This window comes from Balaenoptera acutorostrata, chromosome 12, assembly GCF_949987535.1.
Source record: "Balaenoptera acutorostrata chromosome 12, mBalAcu1.1, whole genome shotgun sequence".
NCBI lineage: Eukaryota > Metazoa > Chordata > Mammalia > Artiodactyla > Balaenopteridae > Balaenoptera > Balaenoptera acutorostrata.
The window spans coordinates 36,955,951-36,964,283 of record NC_080075.1 but is presented as its reverse complement, the minus strand read 5'-3'; the positions used below and the strand labels follow the sequence as shown (position 1 = coordinate 36,964,283).

The 8,333-nt window shown below is 36.1% G+C and overlaps 1 long non-coding RNA gene across 2 annotated transcripts; it reads left to right on the top strand.

Moving 5' to 3' along the window:
* Positions 1–748: 748 nt before the first annotated feature.
* LOC103001877 (uncharacterized) lies at positions 749–7,186 on the top strand. 2 transcript variants are annotated; one of them, XR_451700.2, is made up of 3 exons: positions 749–1,010; positions 6,731–6,785; positions 6,891–7,186. It is a non-coding gene; the product is annotated as an uncharacterized LOC103001877 (long non-coding RNA). The 2 variants fall into 2 exon arrangements; XR_009009952.1 differs by lacking the exon at positions 749–1,010 and adding an exon at positions 3,825–3,910.
* Positions 7,187–8,333: the final 1,147 nt, after the last annotated feature.

The window sequence follows — 8,333 nt, the reverse complement described above, 5'->3', positions numbered from 1 at the left end:
TTTGGAGTGAAGTAAATTACAGATGATCAAAACCGGAAGTTTATTATTTGGCAACTTTACAGTGAATACTTTTAGTCAACAAATACAGCTCTGAAACAGACGTTTTCTTGTATGCATATTAAAAGGCATAAACTTTTGGCTACTATTACATATCCATTAAAATGACCATAATATATGACACCTCTAATTTGGAAAGGAATTGCAGGTTCTTAGCCAAAAAAGAATCTCATTTGAAGTTTACTTTTCTGGGCTGTACATATGTCAGAAAGATGCGATCATTGAAACTCCAAAGAATGTTTGTTTCTTTTAATAGCATAGCAGAAAATTAATGGCATGGGGGAGGGTGAAGTGACAATTTAACTTGATGCTTGATAGCTGTTTACTTATCATTTTGTGCCCAGATTTCAGCGTCCTGTAAAAGAAAGGGGGAAATAAAGAAGCCACGGCATTCATATGGCTTTTAGGGAACTTAAGACACATGGAGGGAAGTGCCTAGAAGGCTATTGAAATATTTGCAAAACAAATCATTTACATTTACCTTTCGTGTATGTAAAACCCAGAGTGCCTACAAAGACAGAACCAACTTTAGCGGTAAGAAATATTTCAGCATCAAAATGGTTAATAGTATTATAGCTTCAAAAGAGCCTATTGGCTCACCCTCAAGGATGCCCTGCAGTTGTTGTTAAAGTCATCAGATGAAGCTAGCCTTCTCAGCTAGCCTTTAGATTTGTCTGCTAACAGTAAAAATACTATAATAAATCGGTAACATATGTTGCCAGGCAAGGAAAAGTGATATAAATAAAGAGACTAGGAGACCCAAACCAAGCACAATGTGAAAAGAATTTAACTTTCAACCTATTCGTTGGCTAATTAACATTTGAAAAGCAATTTGAAAGTGTAACTGTTATTTGCTTATAGTCTTCCTCATTTTTTTTTTTTTTTTTTTTCTCTCTTCAGATTGCATTCTTACCCAAATACTCCTTCGTGATTGCCTGTTTTGCGGCTTTGGGGTAAGTCCCAGTTTTCCACAACCTTAAGAAAAAAAAAATGCATAACATAAAAGATGCCAAAAAAGACTTATGTGTCCTGATGCATGGGTTTTGTGAAATATACATGGGTTTGTTGTTTGAGGGGGGCGGCTAATGAAATAAAGAGAAGGGGTTTGTTTCTGCAAGGATCCAAGAGTGTGTGAAAGTGTGCATTGCAAACGAGTCTCCCATCAGGAAAGCCACCTCTGGAATGGAAATGACAAAGCTTGGAACACACACAATCAATTATTTTCACTAGCATTTAAAATATAGAAAACAAAATCTGCTTTGGGAATTGACTGAATATTTTATTTAGCTTTTTTATTGAGACATCCTTTGAAAAATGGCATAATATAAATAGTTTTACAAAGCAACAATATAATCAATCTCTAAACTAGAATATAAATCAAGGATTTCATTAACTGCTGGTAGCCAGTTTGAATTGTAGTCTTGTCCATAATGCCTATCTATCTATGTATGTCCGAGTTATATTAAAAACCTTTAAATGGCTTTGTAATATCAGCTACATCTAGCTATTATAATAATTAATGGTACTGTTTTATAAATCAATACATGTATTCTTGATAAATTCATATCCAGTTAATGGTGTAATTTAAATAAAAAATTAATGTAATAAAGGACATACAGAAACGGGCAGGAAATCTTTAAAGGTTAAGAGACAAATTTGTCTAAATTCATTTTTAACCTGTTTTGAAAAAGTTTGTTTAAAATCAGTGGAGATTTACCTTGTTTTTGTGAAACTAATCTTGTCATGTCTATTGGTATCTAGTATTGAATTTGTAAGATGTTTTCTTTTTTTAACTGCTAAGTTTTAATTACATACTTATGATACTGTGGGATGTTTTAGTACCATTGTACTCGTTTTTTTCAATAATTGAGTATTCTTTAGAAAAATAGAATAAAACAAACTAAAATCCTCAAACCATTCATTTATTTTCAATACATGAATGAAATGTAAATGCTTTATGTTTTTTTTAATATCACTAAATGAACTGTGCTGAAAATCTCCAAAGCCATATACAAATTCTATTTAGGGGGGAAAAAGGACTGATTAGTTCAATGAATTTACATGTGTAAGAGCCAGAGTTTTTACTACTTTCACTGAATGAACATGCTAGGAATTTTAGAAAGAAAAGAAAAATGCATTGACGAGTCCACAATGTATTTTAACGCTTCACACGGGTGGAGAAACAGTCTACAAAGAGTGTATTATTGTTCTAATTTTAAAAATACACACCAAAGGCATATTAAGGAATAATGAGATTTAGAAAAAGAACTGAATGTTGTAGGTGATCAAATACAGTCTTAAATCTTTCCAAATAAAATTTCATTTCGTTTATAGAGGAAGCATTTTACACCAAATATCTTTCAGAATTATGCAGACCAGTCTGCCCTGCCATACTCGGTGACATGGTGCAGAATGTTACTTTAATCCACTGAGCTTTTTCTGACATTTTTCTTAACATTGCTGAGCCTTATTTAGAGCAGCAAAGGAGATGTGTGCAGTTTCCTTTGACACTGATGGGTGTTTCAAAATGTTACAGGAGAGAGAGAGAGAGAGAGAGAGAGAGAGAGAGGAGAAAAGATTTGCTGCTAGGAATTTCATCAATAGAGCTACAGGAGCAATTACTATTTGTTAAAAGTTTCTATTTCAAATGAAGCTAAATTTTAAAGAAGCCTCATCCCTTTAGAAGAGGTAATGCTTGGAAGAGGCGGGGAGAGAATGCACATTAGTGATTACATGTTAAAGTGCGCTCAAGTACTGGAATCATTTAAAATGTATTGTGTTTTTAGATGAAACCTACAGCAAAACCACTCCTAAGAGGCTTAATTTAGGTTTTATAGGAAGAACATAAAAAAGACCAGGTTACAGCCACACACTGAAATATGGGGTACATTTAAAATATCTTCATTTAAAAACGTATGTTTATTTTCCCTCCTGGGATCACTAACGTGTCTCTCGACAGAGAAAGCGAGGACATGCTACATTCTTAAAAATTATCTGTTAAAGGGATCACATTCTAAGACAGGTTTGAGCATTTTTATGACTACAGATAACCTCTTAATTATGTCGCTGCCTTCCACTTGTTAATCAGGGACATTCAACACCGTTAACCAGCGAGTGGTTGCGTTTAGAAGACTACACTATTTTTAAGAATTAGAAACACTTTATTCCCATCATCATATTATCGCATGTATGATTTTAGCACTGCTAGAAACTTACCTGCTTGAAATACCAAACACCAAAGACAAGGTCTAGATGCCTGTAACGATGTTGTTAATTACCTCAAATTGTGGGGCTCAGGAAAAGCTTTAAGAGATAATTTTACTTTTGTTATCTCCCCCCGGTGCCTCCCCTACCTCTCACACAATTCCTATTTGAACCAATTTTAGGTGTCTTCTGCCGCCACCAGCGTGTGAGATACTCAGAGACCCTTTCAGAGAGCAAGGTATAAGTGGAATAAATACAATCATTTCACTATTGCTTTATCAACCCTCCTAGGTAGTTTCCCTGCCAGCCAACCTGCGCTGTTAAGACCCATAAAATTATGCAATAGTGACTTTTTTGGAGGTTCTTTAATCAGATAATGGCCAGTGTTAGGAGGGAAGAGCCCAGGGCGATGTTGCTGGCACTTAAACACTGGGCTTGGTCATTACGTGTCTGGTAGAGACCAATAAACAGCTGATTACTACCCTATAAGGAGCCAGTATTTTACATTTATCCTAGTTATTTTTTTTTTCTTTTCTTTGCAACTTCTCATAACGGCAAGGATTTGTCAAGAAGACCTACGAGCAGTAACCTCACAGGTCCCTTAAAAATAAGAATCTTCCTAGCGTGAAATGACGCCTTTGGTGAAATGGTGAGAATGATTTTGGCTTTTACAAGAGCAGAGGTTTGATTACTTTAAAGCCCATTTCTTTCAGATGGGGAGACCCCTGGACACCATCCCTCACTCTCCTGACCCCTTCTCTCTTCTATGACAGGTTCACAGGCTGCAACCAAGGGGTTTTAAAATGCAAATATTTATATTTGAGCTCTAGCAATAACAGAGTCATTTTGCTTCCTCTTAGCCTGTGAAAATTGATGCTGCATACCTGGAACTACGTTTCATTTCTCTCTTTACACATGAAGATATTATATAAATAAAAGATAATTTATGGAAAGGAAACAGCCATTTGAAATAATAATCCTAAATTTGACTGGGTAATCTTTTAAGGCTTTAAGAGTCAGAGATGCAGATTTCCACACTTTTAAAGAAAACTTGACTGCAACCGGGAAATGTGTGCTTTTGAACACCTATTGAATTTGAATGCCTGCGTGGGTCAAAAAAGAAAAAAAGAGGGATAAAAGGAAGGCAGGAGAGAAAAAGGTGTGAATTTTACACATGCTTTCAACTAAGGTATTCAACCACATGTTTAGACTCCTTGTTACAATTTTATTGACTCTCTTTATATCTGAATATAATTTTTTTCATAACCTATGTAAATTGCAAAACAGTGAGTCTTATAAAATGCCTCTCTTGCCTGGGATCCTCATTTTAGTATGAACAGCACGATACCCAGAAGAAATGGACCCTAATTTCAGAACCTCATACAAAGCCAGGCAATTCTTGAGCCAAACAAACAAAGGGGGTGTAAGCGATTTCATTTATTTTGATAATCCTCCTCTTGCACGGGAGCATTTTGCTGTCTTTGTCAAAGTGAATGACAACAATTTGGCCAACTCTCTCTGAGCTGCACTCAACAGTGACAGGCAAATTATCAGAGGCCCTGCACTTCTTATTATCAGAGGAGAAGCCATCAGGGGGACGCATGGAGGATACCTCTCTCTTGTCACTATTTGTCAGTGGGACAAGGGCCACTGCTATGGGTAGCTGACAGGTAATTTCAACAATAACAATTACTCCTATTACTGGTGTCATAAACAATTCGCCCAAGGCATGACAATAGCAAAGCTTTATAATTCCATGCCATATAAATAAATGCCAGCAGGTAACAAGTAATTTAGCTCCAATCAAGCTTTCGCCCCGGAATAATATTGTTACTGCAAGAAAATGGAAAATTGAAAAAATTCAATATGTTAATGAATTAAGAGAGGTTCAAGGGCTAGACAAGAGGGGTTGGAAAAGGGAAACCAAAATTATTATGGTATCATATTTGGTGCCATGTTGAGGGCCAAACAGCAGTATAATTACTTTAAGATTAAGAAGGGGATCAAAAGTACTGTTTGCCTTAGACTTCAGACCTGGGAAAAACATGACACGGCCTTGCAAAATCCTCCTGTCTCTAATTTCTGAAGAACGTTAAGTAGAAATATGAGAATGTGTATATAATGTAGCATCTCGCTAGTTTTTTCTTTCCACCTGAAATATTTCATCGGAAACAGAGGCATGAGTACCAGAGGAACATTTCCATCTGTTTAAGGACATCGCATCAGCACCTGCTTCCTTTACATTAAGTCTCATACCGAAACTATTTTAATAAGCCTATTTTTATCTGTGCTGAAGGTAAAGCTGAGAGAACCCCCTCTTTGCTCTCCAACTGTCCACAGTTTGGACGTGGGCTCGAGGATACAGTCCAATCTTCCTCCGTAAAACTTCCTGATCAAATGAATTTACAATTTCACTATTTGTCCGGCAACACAATGAGCCATCATAGTGACAGCAGTAAAAGAATTTGAAAATCTCTAATTAGGGGAGCTGCAGAGCAATTAACGCATGTCAAATTTCACTTCATTAAGTGCCACTCTAATTTTCCCTCTAAAAATTAATGGATTTTTTTTTCCTTTTGGTATGTGTGTGTGTCCCCTTAAGGCAATGTTGATTCAAATCTGCTCAAGATGCAGTGTTGCACAGCTAAACATCTTCTTGATTACAATCCGCCACACTTCTAACTGCGCTCATTCTCACTGCCACGGATACTTTGTCAACAGTCAAATTACACCACGCTGATAATGCATAACGGTGCTCCTCCTCCGAGGCCGCTGGCAGGAGACGGGGTTCATAAAAATGTGATGTTTTCTTCTCAACTGTTTCTTAAGGAAGTTTGTATGACCAGGTCACTAGTCAGGCGTTAATTTTTTGAAATGAATTCGTTAATTTCAAGACAAGGGGTGAAATGATGGTGTACCAAAATACCTCATTGAAAAAAAAAAATCAGGAGACGAATAAGGAATTGAAAATATCTGGGGCTAAAGTTTTGCTTAAACACTTTGTTCAGAGACATTTTCAAGAGCACTATTCTTGGTTAAATACCAGGCTTTTTTTTTTTTTTTTTTTTTCCTTTACTTATGGGCTATAAACATTGGAAGCCTCTCTTGAACAGACAGTATTTAGATTATGAGAGAAGTTTGTTTAACTGACATATTTGCCAGAATCCTCAAAACATCACAGGACACGGAAGATAGATGACTTTTTTTTAGGTCAAGACTGTATATTCCAGATAAATGTTGATTCATTTTAACTATTTTTTATCCTAGTTGCTTGTTGCAGATCTGTGTGTGTGAGTCACCAGCCCATGCGAGGAATATTTCTCCCTGAAAAATGAAAGAAACACAGCGATTAGATGATCTTACATTCAGTCTCTTTAGAGATCATTCACATTTTATATGTCTAAAACATGATCAGATCCAGAACAAAAAGGGGGAAATTAAACAAAATGCTCAATGTATCTCTTTGCAGATTCTTCAGGGAGTGGAGAACATTCACATGGATGACATCCCAGTTTTCTCATCATGTAAGTGTATTTTTGGTTATATGTTTTCTTTAAACATATTTATTCAGTAAAAAATTAAATTCATGGAATATACACTTCATTTTTTTTTTTTTTTTTAATTCACAGGTTGAGTCCAGCTTTTCATTCACTGACAACTAACTCAAAAATCTAAAATTTGACATTTTGAGGTTTGTATTTCCTAATATCAAAAATTCCTTCCTTCTCGTAAGGCGTGTTCTTAAGTGGTCTATTTCAAACAAAAGAAAATGACATTCCCCTTTCAGCTGGCAAATGTTAGATTCTCTCAAAGTCGATTGGGGGCTCACTTGGAAGTTTTGCCATTAGAGACACACAAATTGAATTATTTTTATCTCTCCCAAATATCATTCTTCGAACTTTATAAATGTAGCAATACTAGGTTTAGCATTTCGTGTGGCTTGTTTACAAATAAAGGTATCTCGATAAAAAAACCAAGCTCTGTGTACTTTGGAAAGACAAAAACCTGGAACAATCTCATATTAAAACATTACCAAAGGATTGTAAAGGGAAATTTAAAGGGAGAAAACTTGATTATATAATGCAATCCAGCAGTAATCAATTTTACCTTCAATATCTTGCTTTTGTTTTCCAAATGCTAAATAAACAATACATAATGCATCCCTCATCAGCCAAACCATGGAGGCTCTGTGCTCAAATAACAGGAAACATATTCAATTTTCCTAACAGAAGACAGTTCATTAAGCTGTGCCACATCAAATAAAACTTTAATTTCTCCAGCATCAGAGTCGCAATGAAAGCAATTGAAGAAGATGAGCCATATGGTACTTCTATCAGCAAACACATATTGCTCATTCCCCCAAAGTTTTCTAATTCTGCTCCCCAGACCTGCGTAATATAGATAATGTGCTCCGAGAGCAGCAACCATGAGCTATCTAGTGTACACTTCTAATACTGTATTTAATGGGAAATAATGAATCATAAAAGCCTAGAGAAGACGTCTTTTGCTAACCTAAATCTCAGCTGTAATTTCATTGTTCTGTGCCTAAGATGCTGTTTGCCCTTTCCAAACAACAGCAGTTGAGCATAATTATGCTGCTTCAAACCTGGGCTGGCAAAAGCATCCCTAATAGAACCAAGTTTCTATTAACTCCTGAAATTCTGAATTTAATGATGCACTGATGCCGACATGGAGATAACCAAGCCTGTGTCATTTTAAAACCCAAAGAAGCGTTTTCCCCTCTGCTCTTTGGTCAGACTGCTCAGTGCTTTTATATTCCCTCCTCCACTCCCTGCTCCCCACCCCCTCTCACCCCTACCCATGCAACAGGAGTGGCATGATTAAAAATGAGGAGATTTTCTTGTTATTAGCAAATTTGACATTTGCCTGATGAAATGCACATAAAATGTGAAAGCTACACAGTGCTCAGAAGAAATGTCTCCGCTCCAATCCAGGCTACCAAGATGAAATAATTTAGGTAAAGCAAATGTAAAGATCCTCGTACATCTTTACTCAGAATGCTAGGACTGGATTATAAATGAAAGAACCAAATATTGCTGAGCTTTTAGAGC